The sequence below is a fragment of the Manacus candei genome, unplaced genomic scaffold (genome assembly GCF_025592945.1).
Source record: "Manacus candei isolate 608988 ecotype Guabito, Panama unplaced genomic scaffold, ASM2559294v1 h1tg000028l, whole genome shotgun sequence".
NCBI lineage: Eukaryota > Metazoa > Chordata > Aves > Passeriformes > Pipridae > Manacus > Manacus candei.
The window spans coordinates 36304622-36331329 of record NW_026138076.1 but is presented as its reverse complement, the minus strand read 5'-3'; the positions used below and the strand labels follow the sequence as shown (position 1 = coordinate 36331329).

The 26708-nt window shown below is 36.8% G+C and overlaps 1 protein-coding gene across 1 annotated transcript in view; it reads left to right on the top strand.

The window, feature by feature from the left end:
• The window catches only part of GRID2 (glutamate ionotropic receptor delta type subunit 2), a 692444-nt gene that overhangs the window by 492371 nt on the left and 173365 nt on the right, over positions 1 to 26708 (top strand). The gene's annotated exons all lie outside the window — the stretch shown is intronic.

Here is a 26708-nt window from a genome sequence, read left to right as displayed (position 1 = left end):
AAATTTGTGTAGTCTCTTCAGTATATAAGTACATGTTGTTTTAGTAGGAATAAAGTTTTACAGAAAAAGATAATGTTGTGTATTCAGCTGCCAGACACAGTCCAAATGCTTGGACTTAGATTATTACTGGGAATGGCATACATCTCCAGCAAAATTACTCTTTCTTGGTATTTGAGTTTTGCCAATCTATAACTAAATTTAAGTCCTGCGTAAGAAATTATGGGAACCAGTCTCTATTTGCAATGCATATCCTTAACTTTGAACAACTGCTCATCTGATATGGCAAAAATCATATGGTACTTCATAGGCAAATAAGGGACTAATAGGATTTTCCAAGAACAACTTCCCTTTGAGGACAGATTTCCTGAAAAATACCAAGTGTATCAGATCATACTGGGTTTTATATGTGAGGAAGCCGAAGTGATTGTCTGAAAGCAAATGGTAGAGTTTTCTTTATATTTGTAAACTGATTATGTGTGTCAGTGTCACTGTAAGATGAAGTACATCTGCATAGTTTCTGGAGTAACAGATAAGTGCTGTGAAAGAAGGAAGAGATAAATAAGAAGTCTAAAGCATATTGAAACTGAAATTTCTTCTCTGCTATTCATTGGAATTGTTTTTCTGTTCCTGCTGTTTTATCTCTTGTCAATACCCTAATGTACACATGGGCCTATAATTATGTCACCTTGAGTAGAGACCCTGACAGATGCTTAGAAACTAAACAGAACTGGATCTTGTTGATATTTGGAGGTACTTCACAAAGTCTTTAGGAGACCAGAATGTTGGATAAGTCCTTATTCCCTTACCTGTAAGTTCTGCTTGTTTCAACATATTTTGACTTGATTTACTTTCCATGCTATGCATTGAGCAGCTACTTACGGGTTGATTTTGGCTGGGATTTTTTTGACTTCAGGCCTGTCTGGGTGAATGCCTGAGTGAAGCACTAAATTATGTTCTTCCAGTCCCAAAAATATAGAAGAGAAAGAGAGACTCACAGAAAGGTGTTGGAAATATAGAAGCACAAGAATACTTCCTAGCTTTTGTAGCTCTTTTCTGATGGTAGAATTTAGAATTGCGGTACTAATTTAAGCTATGATACAGTTTACTTTTAGAAAAGATGTTAATGACCATGGGCACACGTAAGTTGTGCAAGACAATGGAATAGTAGGAACAGGCTTTTTGAACCTCTCTTGTTTACTCTTTATATTAGTTCCAGGACAAAGAGACTTTCACTGTCTTTGTAAGGAAGTAGATTTGAAGTTGGTCAAAGAGAATAGAGCTTTGCACTCAAGTTTCTCAAGAGTTCAAATCCTGCTTGAAGTCAGTTCTCCTTGTGTTCTGGAGTCATTTATACTTCTGCACTTATATTAATAAGTGCAGAATATTCCTAGGATTCAAAACAGCAAATAGTTTAGGATACACCAAGAATTCATGTTTATGTTTGCTTTATTTGGACAAATTAAGCCATGGATCTAGAAGAAAATGTCTTTAAGTCCCTTCCTTCAACTTTCATGGGCTGAGGTCATACCTGGAAAGCAGTGGGAGAATTCATGTGAGAGTTCATTGTGTAGGGCTCCGTCATCTAGCAATGAGTTAGCAAATTCAGGAGCGGGATTTGCCTGAAATAGAAATTTTGCACCATTATGACTGTAAATGTTATCCATCACCTTGCAGACCATAGATCGTGTAGTCTATACTTGTTGCCAGAGTCGGGTTCTTGGAGTAACACATTCAGATTGCTGCCAGATACTGATTTTATTGACACCAGTGGTATTACAGTCCCTAAGGAACTGAATAAAAACTCTTGCTTTTACACATCATACTGTGACTTGCATTTGTGCAGATGTAGTTATATTCAGTGGGAGACACGGTTGTATTTCTGACATTTCTGTGTTGGCATTTGTCTGTTGGTACTTGACATTTGAGTATGTATTCTTTGACATTTAAATTTCAGTGCAATACTTTTATCTATACTGTTGAAATAAAAGCTGCCATTCCTGTGAATAACCATGCAGCAAACAAGTGAACAAAAGGGAGTTGATAGCTCAGAGTACTGTCTTATATCTTAGTGGTGTAGAAAACAGCACTGCAGAAATAAAGTGGTTCTCATGTTACTTTCAGTGCTCCTTGTAATTCAGGATGGGTTCATCCTCAAAGGCTCTGTGCTAAACCTTTTGAAGTTTAGAGGACTTTATTCCTGCTCCCACACTGGTTTTACTACGACCTGTGGACGTTTGAGGATGTGGTGCGTTTTGCTCTGCCTCCATATCCCTATTAGCATACACCCACCTCCCGTACGTTTCTCTTCTCTTCTGAAGATGTTTTAGGTTGTTTCCTCCCAGTGGAGGAGTAAGATACCATACCAGGCTCTCACATCAATTGCTCTTTGCACCAGGATGTTCATGCCAAGACTGTCTTTGCATTCCAGGCATGTAGTGATGCCTTGGAGAAAGGACAGAGCCGTGAGCATGCAGAAAAACAGGTAGCCTGAGTAACCCCGGACACTTTGAGCCCCCTGCATTTTTCCATTAGGATTGTATGGTTAAGTCCTAACTCATTTTGATTTGATTGTCTTTAGGAGGAAATGTTGTCTATTTTAATCCAAGGCACATCTGTAGCACAAAGCATTTCATGTGAACAGGGTTGAAGGCCTCTGACCTTAATGCCTCACAGATGCATTGTTCCTCTACTTCTGCCAGTGCAAATGGCAGGGCTTTCCCTGTGGAGTCAGTGCATACAGGTTTTTATTTCACAGATTATTAAGGGTTATATGCAACATTCCATAGTTGTGCTATTTGTTCAGAGTTGGGAAAGCTGTTTTGCACTTTTTGCTGTCATTCTGGTAAAATAATTGCTACTTCCACTTCATCTGAGAGCACTTGTTGATCACAGTACTGGCGTGTCTTTGTAATACACTGTATAATTTTTTTCTTACATTTGCATCAGGGAACAACATATGTTCCAAGCATATATTTTGATCTTCAGGAAGTTGCTGTCTCTTCTTATAAAGTTAAAACTTATTTTTTGCATCCTTTATTTCCCTTTTGTTTCATTAGGTAAAAAGAGAAAGTTATACAGCTCTTCTGACACTTACTAACACCATTTAATAACCACGAGCACATAAAGTATTTCCTTCTTGGTTAGCTTCTCAGTCAGCTACTTGAGGTAAATGATGGGTTCACCCGTTCCCTTTGTGATCACGATCAAAGGTAGAGCTGTGTAATGTGATTTTAAAGATGTATATGTATCAGCACCAGGTACTTTAAGCTGTGATCTGTGTAGCTGTTTCTAAAGGCTGACATGTAATTTATGATGTGACTGAAAGATATCCTTGCAATTTACAGAGACATTATTGATGGTGTATTTTCTAGTGAGTTGAAAATAAATGTTGCTGTGTCTGACTACCTTGCCTCTAGTGTTGATGGAAAAGATGGACCTGGCACAGTACTACCATGCTACTCTTTCTAAAGCAACTTTAAATACATAATCAGCCTGCTAGAAATGAAGTAAACTGCTTAGTACTAAAGATGAAGAGGCAATTAAATACCTTGGTGAACTGAGACCTGCTGTTCCAGTTGAGCACAGTGCTTAAACTGTGCTGTAAGCCTGCTGAAGAGTACCATTTCCTTCCTTCATTTAGTGCTATGCAATAGATTAAGACACAGGGACCGATTCTTTACTTTCTGGTAGCTTCTGTAAATCTTTTGTTAAATTTCAGTGAAATTTAATTTGGCTGCAAAGTGTCAGGGATTTGCATGTTATCACAATAAAACTAGTGTTAATAGAGAACTGTGCTTTACTTAAAATGTACTTCTGTTTAGCTTAAAAGTCAAACTAAATAAGTCTTCAAGTCCAATGGAAAATGGAAAAAGTCTCCCTCCATAATTGTATTCCTGAATTTTAAAAAATTTAAAAGTCTTGAAGAAATGCCCTCTCTGCTTTTGAATGGAGCATTTTCTTTTAAAATCTGAGGCTGCAGAAAGAAAGGCAGACTGACTCAAAGTAATCAATAGTGTAAATTCTCCAACATCTGGAGAATTTATCAGGTTTTGGACTCTCTGATTCAGATGGAGGGGGAGTGAAATCTAAGTCCTGGTGCTGGGCTGTCCAGCTACATGCCCTGACCCTGGGCTCTTTGTCTGAATGAGTTCATAAGTGCAAAGAAGCCAGAGATGAATTTGGTGGATACTGCCCCAGGAATGTGGAAGACCAGGGTTAAAGTCCTCCTTCTAGTGATCACTGATAAATGCACAGCGGAGCAGTTGCTACTACAGTCAGCATTATGAGCAATCTGTTCCCCTTGAATTCTTCACCTGTGGAGCAGGATATCCAGCAGGAATACAGGAGACACAGGATCCAGGTGTATGAGCAAAATGACACAGAACTCGAACTTCAGACTAATGCCCACAAAGCCAAGGCAAGCATAGTGCAATAGAGACGTATTATCCCACCTATTTCTTGTTAGCAGCACAGTCAGACATGTCTGCTGAGCTCCAGTGGATCAGGCATTTGAGCATAGCAGTACCTCTTGTAAAAACTAAAATTATTTTATGCTGTAAGACAAGTGGGTGTCCAGATTTCCCAGTCTAGAATAATAAGGTTAAGTGTCTTTGTTAAAATTCAACTCAAATAAAGATACAGGTTTATCCAGTTTCCAGCACACAGGTTGGATGGCTCTTAGCAGTGACATTTGCAGGGCTAGAGGAGGGATTTGAACCCAAAAAAATCTTTCAAGCCTCTGAGCACTCTGGAGTGAAGAGGGGCTTGCTCCTGCATTGGGAACAGTGTGGGGACAAAGGGAAAATGCAGGGTGGCAGAAGAGGAGAAAGGGAACCCTGAGGAGAAGAATTGATGTCAAATAGAAATTCCCCTTGGGACCTTGATGCTCTGTAGTATTTCTCTTCACAGTTTTATCAGGGATGAGCACATCTCCCTTTTGCTCAAAATATCCATTCCTGTCAAAACTGATAAGAATGTTCTTACTGAAAAATGTTTTCAGTGCATTGGGAACTGCCAATTTTGACTGATTGCTTTCATCAGAGAGAGACAAATCTTTTTAAATTATGTAGTTTCATGTTTTTTATTAATTTTGGTTCATTGGGAAAAGAGGTTACATTTTACCCATCTCCTGTAGAAAATATAGTTTTCTTGACAGCAAAGAACAGGAGAAATATTTTCCACTTTCAAGCCTATGTTTTTAATTTCCTTTAGTGTCTTGTTATGACAATGGAAACTTAAGAAAGATCAGTCAAAAATTAATAATAATTAAAAAAAATAAGCTGGGAATGATATCATCAATTCCTATTTTCTGTTGATGCTGCCAGGCAACTGCCTAACCGCAGAGGCTCCTGTGTCATTATTCTGTTCTTCAAAATGGGCATAAGAGCAAAGAAAGATAGAGAACTTAATTCCTTTCTTTTTTATAGCAGAGATTTTCTGAAAAATTTTGAAAAACAGAAATAGCATGGCTTTTTTAATATCTACATTGGGAAAGAAAATTTGAATTTGCATGTTGGTCATGTTTATGCAGCATGTGAAACTTGATTTGTGTCCATTAAATATTTTTCCTTCATTTTTGGGTTGTTCTCTTTCTCTCGGCTGTTTGTAGTTGGCTCAGGTCAACCAGACTAAGGGATTAGATCATTTTTGTTTTTCCAAACTTTATATCAACAAAACCCTTTGCAGTTTTCAGTATGATTGGTTGGACTGATTTTGAAATACCTTTACTATGGCTTTTTCTTCTGCTTGAGTAGCTATGAAAGCCTTCTGGTGAACATGGATCTGCAGAACTGGATGGCAAGTTGTGAATTTTTATCCTGAAGTGCTTCAGCTGAGAAAATTAGCTTTGTAACTCACTTCAGAGATCTGAAGTGCCTGGGAACTTTGAAGTGCCTCAAAACTGACATTTTGAATAATGTCAGAAGGAACTGTGTATGATTTAAGAATGGACTTAATGCTTCATTGACCTCTCAGGCAGTAATGCTTCTATGCGATTTTAGAAATCCCATTAGGGACTTCTCTTCACCTTTAAAAAAGTACTCAGTGGGTGCTGCTTCAAGAATGTGGTTCATCATCCTTGAAATTAATAGGATAAAACACTTTGCTCATCTTGGAATTACTTGTTTTAAGGTGGACAGTATCAATGAATTATAGGTACCTTTCAGAATTAAAATTTTCAATGCTTGTCTTTTGCTCTTTATAGCTGGCTTGTTTTCAATCAAGTCTATCATCTGATGAAAATTGCTTCATTTCACAACTACTTCTAACTGGAACAAACATACATTTTCCAGAAGTAGGACTAAGTAATAAATGTGTTTAACCCTCCATTAATCCAAAAGAAGGGGGGTATGTTGGTAATTAATCATGTGAAGAGGGAGATAATAACTATATCTTCAGGAAATTAAATATTTCCATCCAAATTTGGATGCAGATTGGGTGTTCTAGTCAAAAATTCTTAGTAATTAGAAAACCATGTAGACAGGAGAGATGAATGGTAAAAACTTGAACTGCTTCTTTAGACAGGAAGCATGAAGAGATGGTGGTATGAAATGGGTCATTTAGTTTTAGCTTTTGATAGTGGTGAAGGGTATTGTTCAGTTCTCAGAATCAAGGGCTCAATGCACAGCCTTGGGAGGGCTAATACCTATCTAAGGTTTATATTGCAGATCTTAGTCCCTAACACATGGAAGTAGATCTACACAAATTTAAAATCATACAATCATTTAAGTTGGAAAAGACCTTTAAGGTCATGAAATCCAATGCCAAGCCCACCACTATTCTATGTCTCTAAGCAGCACATATACACAGTTTTTGACTGCATCCAGAGATGGTGACTCCACTATCCGTGGGCATCCTGTCCCATTTTTTGACCACCCTTTCAGTAAAGAAACCCTCACCTTGCTACAGCCTCCTTCCAGACGTTGTAGAGAGTGACAAGGCACCCCTGAGCCTCCTTTTCCCCTCAGCTCCTCATAAGACTTGTGCTCCAGACCTTTCACCAGCTTTGTGGCCTGTCTGTGGTCATGCTCCTGCACCTCAATGTCTTTCGTGTAGTGAGAGGCCAAGACTGAACCCAGGATTCAAGGTGCAGCCTCACCATGCTGAGTACAGGGGGTTGATCACTGCTCTGGTTCTACTGGTCCTAATATTGCTAATACAGACCAGGACGATGTTTGCCTTCTTGGCAACCTGAGCCATTTCACAAGATTTGATAAATTGCCTTTTTCTTCAAGAACCACAAGCCAGTACTGACACAATTATGTGGCCTGGTATGGCCTGCGAACCATGTCTCCCCACTATAATAAATCATAGAATTATACAACAGCCCAGGTTGGGCTTCAAAGATGATCTGGTCCAACCTTTCAGTAAATTGTTTCTAGTTTGCACATTTTGTGAAGGGCTTCTCCTTGAAGGCTGTGTGGTTTTGTAGGCTGATAAATGTTGGATGAACCCCTGTGGTACATCTGAAAGGCCTAGAACAGTCATATTAATCAAAACTTTTGCTGATACAGGTTTTAAAGTAGGCAGAACTACCTTCTTTAGCAGTAAGATCTCTCTGTTCCAAGTTAACCTATTAGCAGAAAAATATGAAAATGTTTCTTTTTAGACACAGAATATTCATGAGTATCATAGAATCAGCCAGGTTGGAAAAGACCTCCGACATCATCAAGTCCAACCCTTGATCCAACACCATCGTCGTTATTAGACCATGGCACTGAGTGCCACATCCAATCTCATCTTAAAAACCTCCAGGGACAGTGAATTCACCATCTCTCTGGGCAGTCCATTCCAGTGTCTCTGTAAAAAATGTTTTCCTAATATCCAACCTAAACCTCCCCTGGCACAGCTTAAGACTATGCCCTCTTGTCCTACTGCTGGTTGCCTGGGAGAAGAGACCAATGCCCAACTGGCTACAACCTCCTTTCAGGGAGTTGTAGAGAGTGATGAGGTCTCCCCTGAGCCTCCTCTTCTCCAGGCTAAACAGCCCCAGCTCCTTCAGCCTCTCCTCACAGGACTTGTGCTCGAGTCCCTTCACCAGCCTCATTGCTCTTCTCTGGACCTGCTCCAGAGACAAATGTTGGTTTGGTTTTTTGTTTAAGTGTTTGGTGTTTTGTTTGGGATTGTTTGGGTTTTTTTGAGGGAATGTATTTTTCTGTGTATTTGGTGGGTTTTGGGGGATTTGGTGGTTTTTTGGTTGTTTTTTGTTTGTTTGTTTGTCTTGTGGAAAGACTATATTTCATTGAGTATGATGCTGAATGATACTTTGTTGACAGTAGTAGGCACTATTTTCCTGCACTGGGGTAAGCAACCGTGGTAAACCCAATGACCTTTGCCTCTGTGGCTGTAAAATATTCAGTGTAATTTTCTACTAAAAGAGGGAGAACCCAAATACATTTAATCCCTTTAGTTCTCCCTTCACAGACTGTGGTATCTAGAGGAGCTAGGCAAGTCATAAGCTAATTGGGAAACTATGATTGTAGATTTCCACTGAGAGCACCTGTAATCTATCTATCTAGATAGATAGATAGATATGCAATATCTACTACCCTCAGCCCCCAGAGCTGTGAGAGTGGATTTACAGTAGACACAAATGTGAAAACATCCATGAAGCTGCTAAAGGCTCCCAAATCCATCAGAAGGATATAGGCATCTATAAACAAGTGTCAGAAAAGGTTATGTTAGCAAAGAGTCAAGGATCAGCCCTCGCCTGATGAGAGGAGTGGTGACCACCAGGAAGAGCTGCTTGAGTGGATGCTTTGGTTGGAGCACAAGATGCATGTGGGTGCAATGGTTAGCTAAAGAGAAAGAGGAGAAATGATGTGTTGAACTGTGAAAATTCCATTCCACTGTTGTTTGCACAACACAGCTGAAAGTACAGTAAATCTTTGTTTGTTGTGCCGTTTTTAAGACTGATAAGAAACAAATAGCAATACTACAGAAGACAAAGAGAAGCATCTGTTTAGCTTCAAATTGGATGCTGTATTGTGTTCTTAACGTACTGTAGTTTCCTATTAAATAGCTCAAGTATTTCAAATGTGGCAGAGTTTACTATGCAGAAGTTGTCCTTTGTAAAGTAAAAGTTTTCAGTTAAATTTTCTTATCTGCCAAAAGAACATCAGGAGTAGAACCGCTGTGTCATTTTGTCTCAATATTGCATTTATGGCAATGCTGAGATGTGTTTTCCATAAAGGGGTTATAGCTGTATCCTGCAATTAAAAGAATACTAAAAGTGAGTTCCAGAGATAAAAGGTTACCCCTGTGTATTTGGTTAGGGACACCTCTTTGTACCTTTTGAGTTCTTTACAAATACTAAAAATTAGGATGGTGAAACTTTCAATGACTTCACAATATTTATAATTCTTTCTCAGTGTTGAAAGGTTTTTATGATTCAGCCTTAAAATTACAGTGCTCAGATTTTACCTGTTCTAAATTATGATATAATGCCTTAATCAAAGGGTAAGCTACAATAGAATTTAATAATAAATATTCCTGTCATGGTTTATTCCTGCTTAAAAATGCACAGAAGGAGTAATAGAAAAAGTGAAATGTATGAAGTCTCAAATACTTTACATTTTCATTTTGATAAACAGAATTAATTTCATTTGATAGATCTTTCTTTAAAAAAATTAAGCTTATGAAGAAAGTAAGCACTAACAAGGTTTATGAAACTCCTTTGGTTAGAAGTAAATGGGGGAAAACATGTTTTAAGGAATTTGGCAAGGTATGTCTGGCACCTGTGGCAAATGTCAGTTTTAAAATAATGTCATCATTACTTCCAACATTACTTCTCTCAGTTTCTCAAAACCTATGGAAAATATTACAGCCATTTCTTCCTGAAGTATAGTAGTGGATAGAATATTTGTCTTGTGCAAACAGGGAAGGATAGCATGGGATAAATTGCAGATGATCTGTTGAAATTTGACCTCAAATAATTTTGGTCATGTATGTAAATAATTTTTTATTTGACTTAGAAAAATGTAGCATAATATATTAAAACTGATATATTTGAGTTTAAAAATACATTGAAACTGATAACATTTCAATTTAAAATTAAACTTTAACATATCTGCAGACAGCAGAAACATACTTTGAGAGTAAAATGCGTGGTACAAGAAATGGAGTCTCACTTAAACCACTGGAAATAAAGTCTCTTGTTTTTTTCATGGACTTATCTGACATTTTTGCCTAGGAAAGGTGGATAAAGAAGCCAAAGAAAAACCCCAGAGATTAGGAGCCAAGGCATGGCTGAAAGAGGAAATACAGGTTGTTGTGTCTGGGCCCTTCGCTGTTTCACAATGATCACAATGTCATTGCAGATGTTGCCAGAATCCTCTCTTCCTATTACTGCCACACCTGCCCACCTGTGCTTGTCATGCTGCCCTTCACGTGTATTACCTTTAGCAGCTCTGTGTGCTTCCAATTCATTTACCTGCTCCTTTGCCTCTTTGTAGTTCTTCTGTCTTGTCTTTGCTTCCTTGTGGTGTCTGCTGAAGTTTAGATCTAGTCTCATCTTTCCTGCATTTTCCTGATCCATGCTCAACCAGCCTGCTTCTGAATTTATTAGTCTGAAATGCTGGATTTTATTTTAGGGGGAGGGTTTATTTGTTTGTTTTAAAGGCATTTTTGTAATAAATAATGCATTTGTAGCTCATAAAAGTCTGATTTAAAGTATACCTTCTAATGGAGTGCCTTAATAATGAGCCATAAGTGTTTTTATGAATATTTTAATGCAGTATGAAGTTTCTATACACCTGTACTGATTCTGAATTATAAAATGATTGCTTTTAAAAATAATATGTTTTATTAAAGCCTTGATGTTGATGTTTTGTATCAGTTTGGCTCTAAAATGTTTTAGTATTCTAAACATTAGTATTCTGAATTAGTACTCAGGTACTCTTAGCTCTCTACATTTATTAACTACTGATAAAATGTGTGATTTCACCATTGAACGTGTGTGTCTAAGATCTCATTAGTCAGGTTATTTTAAGCTGTGTATTATATTACTTGAGACAAATATTTAACATAAACATAAAGTAAGAAAATAAGTCTTTTAATTAAGATCTACTTAAATATCCATGATTAAACCACACTTACCACCCACTGAAACAGTGTCAATTAATGTCATCTTTAAAAAATATCTATTAACTACTTAAAGGGAGTATTAGTCCCTCTCATGCTACAGTGGTTAAACATTATAAACTCTTTTTTTTCTATCTTGTCTTGCAATCCCTGAACCAGCCATCCAGGCCTGCTGGTATGGGTATGTTTCTTGCTGCTTCATTCATTTTTGTCCCCACAAATGACATGTTCTGCTTCTGACACTGGAGCCTGCTTTGCTTGCAAAGTGCGTCACAAGTCAAGTTTCATTAGCAAAAGATAACACCTGAGAATGTCTATGCTTTGCTGCAGGGATGTAGGCAATGGCATAAAATGTAGGAAAAGTTCATTTGCACACCAGAAGATCTGCTCAGAAAAAGCAACAGGAGGGATAGTCCAAGCTTTGCATTAGAGAGTAGTTCCAGTTCATTGTCAGAGGAGTTTTGTTGATGCAGTGGATTTTAGGTAGTGATGGGGGTTGATGGGTGTAATTCCACAAAGTTTATTCCAGAATGGGACTACAATCTGGAAAACGAAGTGGCACATGAATGGAATTTTATGTTATTTCTGTAACAGTCTGTTATCAAGGAACAGATAAGGTGGACTCTCTGTTCTGTGATGGTAATGATATATAGAAATATTTTATCCAAAGCTCAGTCTACAGTACTTGGATTGTCAATGCATCTAGTTGCTAGCAGAAAGATTTTGAAGTATAGCCTTTTGGTCAGTATAGACTAAGGTAAATTGTATTTACACAATCTTTTGTAACCTATTTGTTCACAATTAACTTTTCAAATATGTTTAAAGGACTGGAATAATTCACAGCTAGTTTGGTCTACAGTAAAGTTATAATGAGTCTCTTGATATGCTTGATTCTGGATACTTGAATTGATTTCTCTGTTTGGCCTTGGGTCTTATTGCACACTAAACAGTGTGTGAAAGTTATTGTCCTCTCTTGCTACTAACCTTACTGCTGAAGACCTTACACCCTGCTTGCTTTTAACTTTGCCACTTTTTGTGTCTGCAGGAAAGCAAATGTGATAAGACCAACTAAGTGATAGATATCTTCCCACAGGAGAATATAATCTTTATGTGCTTTGTGACTGTAGAACAACAACAGATTGCATTAAATAAGGATTGATATGCTGAATCCAAATATTTTTAGTATCAGTACATACTGAAGCATTTCAGTCCAAAGGGGAGTGAATTTCACATCAAACTGACTTTGTGGTGAACATTTTTATGCTGCTTTTACAATGGGGGATGCGAGGGTGTGTATGTGGTGTGATGACAAACGTGATAGGAAGCTTAATAAGAAATTCTGATAAACTTTTTCTAATAGCGTACCACATCCCCATTTCCTTAATGTGTTTGGTATGTAACACCATAACCCACATTTATTACAGATCAATTCCTCCAAATGTGTTTTGGTTCCAGTTATATATTCCTTCCAAACTCTTTTCTAACAGCTTTATAACATCTAAATTGTCAGTCAGTCCATTAGTCATTAGAAACTGCTTTCTAGTTTGTTGTGACACTCTAGCATATTGAAGCAAATCATTTCTGCAAGAGAAAATTAAAATATTAGTAAAGAAAACAGAGAATGTTATATCTTGTTAAAGAAATGTTTGTCTTCATCATTATTCTATTTTTTGTTATCTTATTCATTCCATTTGCCTTAAAAATTAAGAAAAAGCCCATATAAAAATGTTTGGTCTATTTAAATCAATTTTAAAAGAGGGGCTTCACACTGCTCTAAACCTTCAAAGACCATAGATAAAATCAAGTGGAAGTGTATTTCTCTCTCCCTCTTTTTCCTTCTCTCCTGTCTCCTGTTCATACCTTTTGAAAAGTGCAAATACAATCATATATAACCATGTGCCAAACTGGAGAGGTTTTGTCATCAGTGTTGATTCTCCTAAATCCTATTAAACATAAATCCCAAAGTCTTTGTGTAGAAGACAAAATATTTTCCTCTGGATTAGATCTATCCATTGAAAGGCTGTGAAAAAGAGAAAGGTGCTGGCTTTTTGCTAAATATTTTTTGAACTTTGGGGATAGCAGTAGCCTCAGAATTGCAAGAGGCCATTGACTTGAAGATGATGCAGTTCTTTGGAGACCAAAAATAGCAGACTTATAACATGGTTTATTGAAAGGTTTTGGAGTAGGACAATTTAAGCTTCTCAACCCAATAGTTTTGAAAAAACCCTAGGCAAAAAAAAGGACATACTAACTTCCTAAAAAAAAATCAATCATCCTGAACAGCATAGTACAGCGGCTCACCTGTAAAAAGATCATTAAGATTTGGGAACAAGAGCAGCCCTCTAACTTGCCATTTTGGGTTTTGAAAGAATAGAAAGTGTGGGATAGAGCTAAGTGGTGAAGTCCTCGCATTCTGGAGAAGTCAGTCAAAATTGAAAACAAAGCTTACACACTGCTGTGAACCTGGTAGAAGGCAGGTGTTTTTTAATATTCTGCTTTGAAAAATCTGTTTGAAAACAGAACAAAAAAATCTTATTTCATAAGTACTCATAGTTTTATCCATAATCTCTTTTTATTTTTTCTAGTTCCAAACACAACGGTATACTTACTCAAGGGTGGGAGGATGTTAATTAAAAATAATACAACATCAGCTGAATGCTCCACAGAATTTAAAATTAAATGTCTGCAGAGATTATTTGCTATCACATTTGCTATAGAGGTATATGGCTCTTGTATGGGATCTTCTAATAATTTGAGATATGTCACTGCCCTCTCTTGGTGATAGTTAAAACTGGCCTCTTTTTCACAAAACTTAACTAGAGAGCAAAGAGGATTTTTCTTTTGTTGCAAGTGGAGTTTTTTTGCTAGCACATCATAGCCAGTTGGATATTATATATTAATTAAGCATCCATGAAGTTGTGAAGGTTGTACTGTTTATTTCAGCTTGTTTGTGAGTGAGCTTACTGGTTTGATCTATGATGTGTGGACATACGTGTGTTGGAATATTTATTTATGTATTCAACCTTATACAAACATCACAACAATATATCCTTTTCCATAATTATATAGGAATCTTTTTAAAAAAACCAACTCAAGCAAAATCTGTGTGTCTTATGGGCAGTGAAAATGTTAATGACACTTTAATTGCTTGCAGGAATAATAAACTAGTCGCTATTATATTAACACCTATCAATTTTAGACAGCTAATTCAGGTGCCTGTGTCAACTATTAATCTCCCTCTAAAATACACAGAGGGAGGTGCTGCCCTAAAAGGCAGTTTAAAACTCAGAAGGTATCTGGGGATATTTGCTAGCTAATTTCACAGTTTCATTTCAAAACTTATAAATACCTTTCCTCTTCCAAAGCTCTGTGAAAAGAAGATCAAGATTTGCAAGCTCCCTGAGTTACCCCTGAACTAATCCCTGGTATTTGGGAGAACAAAGAAGTCGTACATGGAGCTGTAAACCACAACTGATTTTCTAACCACATGCTATTATGAACAGTTTTGTGAAACTCATCACAAAAACATGAGCTTTGATTTCTATGCTATGATTAAATCTGATTAAATTAAATCAAGGTGTGTAGTTAAACTTCAGTCAATTCTGTGTTTTACTTAAAAGTAATCAAACAAATCCTTCAATGATAGCATTTTTGGTTCAGAAAGGCTGGGAATTTATGCTGCAGGAGGGATATAATTTAGAAATGCCAAAGATTTTGTATATATAACTTACAACTCCCAAAGGGATCTTTTTGATGATTTTGCTATATATTTCAGGAGGTCTATGTTATGATAATATTTACAAAGAAGTAAATGGGCAAAAATAAACCAGTATGTCTTGTCTTTTGCCAACATGTTTTTCCAAGCCAAAGAAGTAAAAGAAAATAGAGATACGGTACATGTCCAGAGCCATGAAAGCAGTTTAGCATCTGTTCTGTTTCCGAAGTACAGACATACTTCTTTGTACTGAGAAATACTTAAGACACAAATTGCTGTTGTTGGTAGAGTAGCAAAATTATTAATCTATGTTAGATGGGGTTTTTATACAGAACAATGTCTTTTTCTGTACCAAATGCAAATTCGACAAGTGGCCCTGTCCCAAGCTGTTTGGTTTGAAAGGATGGAGGCATAGACGTGTCAGTGGTAGAAAGTTTGAACTAACCAAGAGTACAGTAACTTTCAAGGAAAAGGCTGAAAGGGAGGTAAATCGTGATGGAAAGACAAGGAGAGCATGCTGAAGGGAAGGGATCTGCATATTTACCGCCTGATGCCACTGTCACCCTCCAAGTAGCTCTTTGTTACTATGCAAGATATCTTCCAAGAAAAGATTGCTTTTTTCCTTTCCTGTCTAGGATTCAGTAGGCAGCACCATAACCTGAGTTTTCACCAGAGGGTTGGCAGCAACTCTGCAGATCATCCAGCCTATTGTTTGCTGTCCTGCTTGTGATCCGCATCCATCAGTGGCCCTCTCCGAGCAATGAGTGGGGAGCAGTTGGACTTTTCTGGCATGCAGCAATATCAGCAGGTCTGACTTTATAATGAGTGAAGGTCGTTCTTTTCATGAATTCTCTCAGCTTCCCAGCAGTTTAGCCAATCAATGTGTAAGGAGCTTCTGCAAATGTCACCTTGCAAACTGACTACACACTTTGACAGGAAATTAGAAGGAGCAAAACCAGTTCAAGAATCGGGTTGAGAGATGGTTATTAATTTTTTTGTCTGTGTCTTTACTGAAAGGGGAGACAATCATATCTCTTTCAACACAACAGAAAAGAGGAATCATGACACATTATAAAAATGCAATGTATTTGATGCAGCAATCTTGGTACACAGTGTTGTGAGGTGCCTCGGGGCTGCCACACAGTTCCTTGCCTTCTTTCTTGTGCAGCTGTTATTTCAAGTCAGTCTAGCGGGATACATCCCATCCCATACTGCATTTTTTAAAGGAGACAGACTCACAGCTTCTCAGAATTCTCTACTGACTATTTCTGTATTAGTAGAAAGGCGAGTGTTTTAACTTAAAAATAGAAATCCGGCTGTCTGATGCGTTTCTCCACATAGTCCGTGCCTGGGATTTGACTAGTCTGGCCCATGAGCTCTTGAAGGTGAGTTTTAGACTGTCAGATGATGTCAATTAGGGACATGAGTGTAGGGGAGGCACAGAGGAGATCAAGGTGAGTGGTAGAGAGAAACCCTTCAATAATATTGTGGAAAGACAAGACACCTTTTCCTTTTTATTTTTAGTTTCTGGTATCACTGGGTGATACAACAGCAAGGATGTCCATTTTCACGTGTCCTCATCAATGTGGGAACAGAAGAGTTTAGAGGAAGAAACACTGTTTTGGGAGAAGTGTGGGAAGGGAATTTACTGGCTTTCCAAATTGCTTCTCTTGCTTTGATTTTATCCAAGTGTTCCAATTTCAGGTGGTCAGTGTGAAATGCCAAAAGCTGATACAGATATGTGCTCTACTCTCCTTTACAGTTAGAAGATCACTGTCCAGCTTTTCCTGCTGACTTCCTAATAAGTTGAAAAACTGAGAAGAAAAATTTATTTGTAGCCTTTTGCCACTGCCCTCAGATTTTTCCCTATAATTCAACTAATGAAAAGAATTTCCAATGCAGTGCCCGCTTGTAATTTTATTTTACTTGTCTATCTTATTTATGTAGAAATAACTATAATGACTTTAAATTGCATCCCTCTCTTAAAGCACAGAACACTAGGAGGAACTGGGATAGCTGAGAAAAATGTTTGACTGAGGTAAATTTCATTTTAATCTCATACAGAAGCTCATTACTATGTATGCACATATACATACGTACATATAGGTGCATGCACACAAAAGCTGGTGGCCTGCAGTTTTCCTATAAAGCCCTAGGCAACAGAGCTGTCTGTGTGAAAAAAGATTGCCTGGCTTCAAATACAGGATGTTCAGATATCCTGAATGCCCCAAAGGTCAGATGGACTTCTGACTCCAGTTCTATCTATTTCTAAAGTCCTGGGGCTTTTCCCTTCTGGAGATCATACATCTTTTGGAAATCTCTGTTTCAGAGGGTACCTAAGTTCCTAGAAGGGATCGCTTGCTTCAAGTCTGCGAAAGACTCATGGGTTGCTTGTGGATAGTAGCACACATTATTGGCCTTTCTTTGTTTTTATTGTTATCCATTGTCATTGAGCCCTCTTTAAATGGAATGTCATCCCATTTCCTCTCTTCCCAAGTGCCAATAGTAAATGCAGAGCATCGCCATCAACACTTTTTATAGCAATAATGACTATATTATGCCAAGACAGTTGTAGGAAATTGTGCCTGGGGTTTCGCTTCTGAGATTAATAGCTTTACAGGGAGATATTTTATCTCTTGGTTTCTCTTTTCTTTTTAACCTACAGCCCATTTGTCCTTACGTTCTTAACTCTTAATACTTTTGTCATCATTTTTTTCCTTATTTTTGCCTCTCCCTAACATGATAATAGATACACAAATTCAGGGAAGCCATCTAATTGTATTTTCTTCTTAATCTGACGAATGAATGAATCACTCAACAGACTTTTATCACTCTAATATAAGTGTGTAATGAGCCAAGTGACTTGGATGGGGAATTAGAAGAGGGTCACTTGCCTTTTATTCTTGGTTTTAGGCTTTGATGGAGCAGTTCATTAGAGCTACCATCAGTCCTGACAACAGATTTATGAGGAGATGATTTTATTTTATGCTCTTGTGTCATGCTATGGTCTCTGGTCATGATTGGGTATCATTTACTATGCTCGTTTCTATCTTGCTGTGGATTTGTTTTTTTCTGCCATGTAGTACTCCTTAGTCTTTACTCTTCAAATTTTCTTCCTGATGTTTGAGCATTAGTGGATTTGTTAGACTGCATGCTCTCTTTGTTGCACATTGGATTGATTTTTCTATTGGCTTGAGTTTTTCTTTGTGATAGATGTTCTTTGCTGTAAACTGATTTTATCTTCCTGTAGGCTAGGTAGAATTGTTCTTCACACTCAGTTATATACATACATATGTACACATACTTTTTTCTGGAATGCTTAATTTAATTTTTTTTAAATTCCAACAAGACTAAATTATCCACAGAAAATTCAGAAAAGCTGCTTGAAACACTTAGATATGTTAGACTCCTTTTAGGTGTATATCTTCACATATGGCTCTTTAGGGTACTTTAGAAATGGTATGGTGAAATACACACTAAACAAGAAAGCCCACATAGCCAAAATTCCCATTCTTTCTTGTGGTAGGATATTTATATAACTAACAAATCACTAATTAAAAAAAAAAAAAAAGTATGTTAATCATTAAACTGTAAGACTGTTAGATTAAGCAGTGCACTGTAAAAGCAATTTTAGCTGTGTTTTAAAGTGTGTAATTGAATAAACACATATATGTTAATTTTATTTATATAATTGTTCCTCAGAGAGGGAAATATCATCCCAAACTACAAATATACTTGATGAAAACACTAGAAGCACAGAGAGTTGTTTTTGCCTAGTAGGAGTTAGATAGTTAAATTTACAAAGTTATAGGGAGCTACGAGTCTTAAGCATCTCGGAAGATGAAAGCACTTAGATTTATATGGCCAATTAAAGATTTACATTCCTAAATTTAGGTGCAGAAGTAACAATATCTAAGCCATTTTTCCAACTTTACAGGTTTTTAATCCATTTAACAAAATGTTCAGAACTGTATGCTCAATTAAGCTTAAAGGATGATTTATTCATGTGAATTTTAAGTACTATATATTAGTCGATGATTTCTCAGTTATTTGTCTGGTTTTCTTTGCATTTGAAAAAAAGTACCTGCTTAAAAGGAAATTTACTTTCTAAAAGCGACATGATTTCTTGTGACATTGAGTGTCTAACTTACTGACATCTTCAGATGCTTCACCAGATGGTGTAGTATGTTGGAAAAACCAAAGGGAAGCTGTAGCCACTGGTGTCAAAGATCATATGGAGTAAGGTTTAGCCCTTGAGGCAATAATCAACTTTGCTCTCTCCCTGCATGTGTTCTCCAGTGAAGATACATGGCACGCAGAGAGCAGGCTCAGTGCAGTCCCAGAAAGCTTTCTGTTCATTTGAGCGGCTTTGGGGATTGTGCTACTCGTTGCACATCTCTTCATGATATGAGGGCCTGGGCTCAACAAATTGATTTGAACTGTTCACACTGGACCTGTCTGAAGTGATCTCAGAGGTGCCCTCCTGATTCCTGTCCCCCACCTCACTCAGGCAAGGGGACAAAAGGATAGGGTCAGTTAATTGCCATGACTATCCCTCGTAAGGGCTGGTGCCAGCCCTCTCATCTCCTCCTGCATTTGGTCCGCAGGAGTAGAGCTTGCTGCCGTCTGTATGCCTATATATAGTTTGTGGCATTTAAAATGTCAGTGAAATACATTTAAGAAATCATTGCTTTCAGACAGAAATGTAGTTGTTAGGGGAGAAGTATACTTCTTTTTTCCTTTCAATTACAATTCCAATAACTCTGAGCACCATGTTGAAATAAATGAGTAAATGTAAAAATTACTACCCACCTACTCTTCTTTGGTGAGCAGGACCTACATGATTACAGCTGAGCATCTAAGACTGGGGGAGTTGGAAGTATATATGTGCCTTCATTTTATAACTTCTCCCTTTAAAAAAGCTACTGCAAAACTTCGTGGATCTGTAAGGGGGTTTTTGAAGCTCTCAAGACAATATGGGGAAAACCTTACATCATCTGTTTAAATTATACATTATCTGCAGCTCATGTGGCTGATGTTTGCTAGTGGCTCACCACAATGGTGCTACTGTGCTCTGTCAATGAGTAATTGTGGCATTATAAGGTAAAGCCCAGAATACCTTCCTGAATTTCACAGTCTACTTAACAGACAAAATCATTTGAACTGCTCTAATTATCAGATGAATTCTTCATTCCCGTAGATGCTTTGAAGAGAGAGCCCATGTGCTCACTGCTGGACCAGCTCTGTCCTTTGGAACTGCAGCTTGATTGCACTTCCTTTCTCAAGGGCCATCGTCAGACTGTCTGTATTGATTTGCATTAAAGATGCATTGTGCTTACCAGAGATTCCCAGCATGATCTGTGAACATATCATAGCTTCTAATCAATCCTATTGTCCTTCTATTGCGCTACAATTTCTATGCAGCTTAACACCTCAATAGAAATTGTCTTTTTTTCTTATTCTTTTTAAGGAACTGAGCTGATTGCCTGAACTATCTTGCCTTATAATTAGCTGTTACCTGTTAAGTCTGTGGTGACATATAGTAAGGCGTTGGATAACTGGCAAAGAAAGCCAGCTATAGAACTAAGGTTTTTACGGGTTGTAAAGACAGGACAAAACATCTGCTGTATATAGAGAGAAAACTTGAAAAGTTGTAAGTCCTACAGTAGTAGGAGCATCAGTATCTACATAGCAGTATCAGAGGTGAGGAGACATCAAATGGTATAGGTGACATCCTCAGCATCAAGTGCAGGTAGTACACCAACCTGGAATGGAAACATTTTCTTTTTGTTCTTTGATTCAAAAAAAGGGGAGGTTGGAAATTCCTTAGGTAGTGTAGATTTTATACTTCCCATAATTGACAGTATGAACTTTGGTGCACCAGATCCACATGTATCATGGCTTCTTCGTCGATATCTGCAACCAGTTTTATATAAACACGCAGAGATAGGTAGGATTATCTCTTCGTATTTCTTAGCCTTGGTGTTTTTAGCTCTTGATGTTTATTTACCATAAGAATATTCTTGTATGTATTTTTATTCTGAGTGGAGAAAGAAATTGTCTCTGTTTTGGTGTAATACATCTTTCCTAAGTCCTAGCACTGCATCTCTCTCTTTCACATTCCTTTTTACTTCATTTCTCAGCCTGCCAGACTGTCACTAAACGCAGAAGTGCTTTTAAGTGCATAATTGGTATGCTCATTACCACTAGGACTCTGATGTGTAATTAGAAAGACACCAGGAAATGGGTTCCCAAATAGTTAACTCAAAACAGACAGGCATAACAAAGTAAAGGGAGGAGCTTGAACTGGAGCATGACATTAATTGTTCCCCACAAGTTGTATAGCTTCTTCAAACAAGTGATCTCCTCAAGACCCTTTTTATTTTGTATCTACAGAATGTGAGTAGTTTTATTAGAATAAATTTAGGGTACTTTTCTGTCTTGTCCTTTCTTGAAATACAGCCCCTCCACCCCCAACATCAGGAATTGGGTATATCTTGAATTAGAGTAACCTCTCATTTGAAGGTTGCATAAACAATCTCAAATGAAAAAAATCTACATGTTTTGTACAGTCAAACATACTTTAAAAGACATTTTCAGTGTAATTTTCCACATGTGTGGTACTTCAATGTATTCCTACACTAAAATTTAAAGTTGCTGCCTGCAAATTTACCACCTTGGACACCTGCATTAGAAGACAGAGCTCTATAATCTAGAAATCACAAAGTGGATTTAATGTGTTTCAAGTATTATAGACTGTGGTGCTGCTTTTTTGTAGGAAATTTTCATTTATATTTTGTAAAATAAATTATATAAATCTAAAAGATTTTATTAGATTCCAAATTTTCTCTTATTAGTCTTATTCACACTAACATAATAGCTCATTTTTTTAAGAGGAAGCACTATTAAGTTAGTTTCTTTTTTGTTTTCTGGGATGGAGATTTTATCATTGTGTTTACAATGTAATCTTGAAGACAAATATATTTCTGAACTGAAAAGTATCTGAGTGCAGTGAAACCCATACTACATAAACCTGATTCTTAGTAAAAGTCCCGGAGAAGGCATGAGCTAAGTAGCTGCCTTACATCACCCAGTGTAAATAGATCAACTTTGTACTTTATGTATTTAAAGAATCGACAAAAACAAATAAAAATACTGCAAATTAAATGCTCTGTATCCCCATATGATGACACTTAAAGTAAATGTTAAAAAAATCCCTCAACTTCATTAAGTGTAATACATATAATGAAAATGCTCTAGTGAGTTTCTAGCAGAGGGAAATACATGCTGTTTATAAAATTCACATACTGACTAATGGTAAGTCTACATCATTTGTGTGAACCATTAATATGAATTTAATATGCTTGCTTATATAATTTGGCTCGCTCAGTACAGCCACAATATTGACTGCAGTTCACAGATTAGTTCTGGGTTTCATATTTATCTGTTTATTTTTATGTTGCTGCTTGGAATTTAAAATGTCGTAGCCAGAATTTACTAACAAGTCCTATATGGGAAAAAAAACCATTAAGCCGCTTCATGGAAGTTTTGCTACATTCTACTTATCTTGTAGAAATGTCTGTTATGTGATCTTTTTTCTCCAGTTAAAAGTCTGATCTAAAGTCTTCTCTTTCCTTAGATTCTGAAAAGCCTTTTAGTGAAGTTCTTAGCTGCCTCTTTGAACCCACAAGCGAAATTTTGATCTCAATGAAGTTATTTCTACAGAATGCCATTTTTCCAGGCTGTATTTTTTCAAAAGTACTAATTTCTGACTTTTTCTTCATATGTAGAGCTGGACTGGTCTAATAGAACCAATGTTGTCCAAAGAAAAACTTTTTTCAATTAGTGAAACTTCTGTCTGAGTATGCAAGGGTTGCAAGCATGGAAGGCAAAGCAGTACAAAAGAGGAATAAATAAATTTGTATTAATGGAGGGAAGGGAAAGTGTGAGTATTTGCACATATTGTTTTAGTGTTTTCAGAACAATATTATTATCATAGAAAGGTAATGGTAGTATTTAATAATAAATAAGGGAGGTCTAATTTTGACTGCAACTATTTCAGACGATAAAAGAGGTTGAGAGGGTCCTCTAGTGCAATATACTTTGTTGAAGACTGGTGGAGAATGCCTAAGGAAGAACATAAAAACATTTCATTCCCCCCATAAACTCTCACACCTTCCAGCAGTGCAAGTTTTAAAGACTTCTTAGACTAAAATAGTGCCTTTGTGTTTAACAGATCTGGATAAGTAGATTTTTCTTTATGGTTTTTGAAGCCTTTTAAGGTTTGGATATTAGTGCAAAGCTGGGACACCACCCAGCCCCCCTCTTTTGTCCTCTTATAGTTAAAATAGTTCTTTCCAATGTACGTTACTTCACATTTATCGACACTGAACATCATCTGTTGTTGTATCACAGTCACTCAGTACCATGAGATCTATCTGAATTCTTTGTCGTCCATTTTTATGCTTACTCAATTGAATTATTTAGCACAATAAGCAAATTTTGTCACTCTGCTGTTCATCAGCTTCTGTTGACTCTGTATGAATATGTCAAACAGCACAGAGCCCAGAAGATTAGTACAGATATCAGGATATTAGTAATATCCTGCTAATATGTTTCTTTCTTATCATTTTTGTTCTTTAACATTGTCTAGAAAAGAACTTTTTCTTACATGTTATGACAGATTCTTCTATTTCTGATTTTAATCTGCAATAGGCATGTTGTTTTTCCCCATAATTCTGTATTTAACTGCACAGTTGATAATTCTGTTTAACCTTACCCAGTTTCCTGGAGGCTGTGGATGTTTCTATCTGGGAACAGTGCATGTTTTTTCACCCTAAATGTTGGAAGGAAAAAAGGAGACATTAACAATAAATCGTGAGCACTCAATAATCAGTCATTTGCAGAACTGGAGTTGTTATATCAAATGCAGATTTTTGGAAATGCTGCTTGAGATTCCTACAGAATTTCAATTTTCTGTTTTGTAAATCCAGAAGTTTGTTTGGAACGTGTGTTCTGCAGTATACCACTTTCTATGTGTGGATAAATATCCTCAAACTCCTAATTTTTTTATTAAATGGAGTATCTTAAAGTATTGTAAATAAAAAGTAATGTGCCTTCCAATTGTGTGAAGGCTCTGAATTCATACAATATTAATGAAGGTTTTGATTAGTACTTCCACATAAAACTAAAGGAGACAGAGTAAAGCCTTTTTTAGTAGCTCCTCCACCCCTGCTTCTGCATTTTAATGAAAGCTTTGTTAATATTTAAAATGCATTTAAAGCCTCAAGTGTGTAGGAAAGCTATGTAGTTAAAAAAAGATATGGACGTTTTATTAGGCAGAGCTATTCAAAAAAAGGGATAAATGTCAGACTAATAATGCCAATGACAAACGCTGCAACTTGCAACATAATTGAAGATTTAAAAATGTATTTTGAAGTTGTATCCTTTACCAAAAGGAAAAAAGTCAGCAACCAAATACTTTGCTCATACTTAAGACATTGCAGACAAATCACTGCTGATTTATTCACAAATACTTTATTTAATAGTATATCTTTTGTTAAATATTGTAACATGACATTTGTGGGCTACTCATGTGCCATGGGACTATAGTAAATCAAGTATTGTGTTCCTGTTAACTGACTGAAGTGTTTTCATACAGAAGCCTGATTCACATAGACATTTCCATTCATCTGATATGAATTTTGTGCTGTATAAGAAGAACTATGCCTATTATGTTTTTGATCATGATTTTTCTAATGGATTAACTCACAGGAGGAAAATAACACAGTTATTATAGATTTGACACTACGTGAGAAAAGTCCCTCGAAACAAACAACTAGATAAAAACCAAAGAATTCTTTTTCTTACTGCTCAGTGCATCCAGGCACAGCATGCTCTAAACTCCCTTGACTTGTATTTAAAACCAACATGTCTAGTTTTAATAGCCAGAAGCCAACCCCTTCAGTCAGTAAGATCGCAGAGAGCTTTAAAATAAAATGCATCATGTAACCTTATGGTGACTTGTAGTTTGCTTAGCAAACATTGCATGGAAATACAATGATTTGATACGCTCATATGAGTCGAAGGTCTGTCTTTAAAGTTTGTATAGCTACAATTACCTTTGCCTTATAAAAATGGTGAAGTTAGGTGGCCTTCCAGTTCCTTCTTCAATTGTTTCTTCTTTACCTCACTCAATGCTTAGGTAGGGAATAATCTTTCTATCTCTTTCTTTTTCTTCTCGTTACTGACAACTTGGCCTCTTCCTTTTCCCTATTTCCTGGATGTGAGTTCCGCCTAATTGACATGGGTAGAAGAAAGGTAGGAGAAATTTGTCTCTGTGGATACCATATTCCCAAGTTCACTTGACCTATGCACTGTGTCTTGCTTGTTCCATGCTTATTCTAGATAAAATTAGAACTACAAATCTGTGGACACCACTAGAGATTTTTAGGGGTTTTTTTTACAGGTAAAAAATATCTGTGTTTTGTTCTCTAGATGTAACGTGATTGAATCATTTTACCCAGTAAAGACTGATGTAATGAGGCATTGATTTCAGTTGATATTGTCTCTTCATGGAACGTTTATAAAAATCAGACCTTGATTGTGGAAATTCGAGTAACTGGAATTGTACGTACTCGAAATCTGTGGCCTTGTTTGTAAGCACAGGTCTTTGACTTTCTCATGTTCATAAAAATGTTTATTAGTATATCTGTATGTGTATGTGCATGGACATGTGTGTTCATGTAAGATCGCATTAAAATTATTTTGAAATACTGATTGGGGTTTTTGCCCCTAATTCTTATTTTTAAGATTCAGTTGTAACACATCAGAAATGCTAAAGTATGATGAGAGGTAGGTGTGTAAGTGTAACTCCTTTTATATATACTCATTCATTTGTTTATCTTCATTTATTCCAGTGGTTGAAATCAGCGAAACTATTCACATAAATAATAAGTGTAATATTTGACAGGAGGCTTTTACTATAATGTTTAAGAATGACTGAAGTCACACACTTTAAACCACAACATTCAAAACTTGATATTACTGATACTTGATATTCTTCTCTCATTTTCCTTTTGCACTCACTATCTTTTCCTGTCTTAACTGTGGTCTGAATTACTTTGTATTTCATTTTGAGTCATCTTTTTTTGCAAAGGAAACTCCTCAAACTTCATGGCAGATCATGAAAGCAGTGTTTCTTTCTCCACTGAAGCTGAAACTGCTGGTTTTATAACCTCTTTTTCGATTGTTGTTAAATATCTTATGTTGCCTATTTACTGTAAATGTACTTTTAGTTGTCTGACTGTAGATGAAGAATTGTATATATTTTCCTTAAATAGTTTTGGACAAAAATACTTCACTGAGAGACAGAACTGCATTTGTGTAAACTTGTCTTAGGTTTATTGGTACTATAAATGTAAAATCTATCCTTTTACAGTGCTCAGAGTATTTTCTGCCAGATGCTTCACAAAGTTTTACACTGACTAAATAAGAGGCAACCTGAAACCAAGAAACACACGTAAACATTTTCCTTGTGCATTGGGATTTTATTTTAGAGACAGAATATCCCAAGCATGAGCTTTTCTTTCAGCCTATGGTTAAATCCTGGCTCAGAACCTATTGCAGAAATTACAACCATTTGATGAGTTTCTAGGAGCCTGTGCAAAATAGGTTGATGTTCTCCACCCACCTAAACCAGAAAAAAAATGAACTTTTTTCTTCAGAAATTACTGCCTTATGTTTTTGTGGACAACCAGTTCAGGGAGGGTGTTAGACACAGAAGCTGTCTCCTCATTTGAGTGAGCCTAATGCACAGATGTACTGTGAGACAAGCTTGCACCCAGCTATATCGAAGCTCTGGAGATGAGATTTTTCACTCCTACCTGTAACCCCTTTGCAGTGCTTAGGTCAT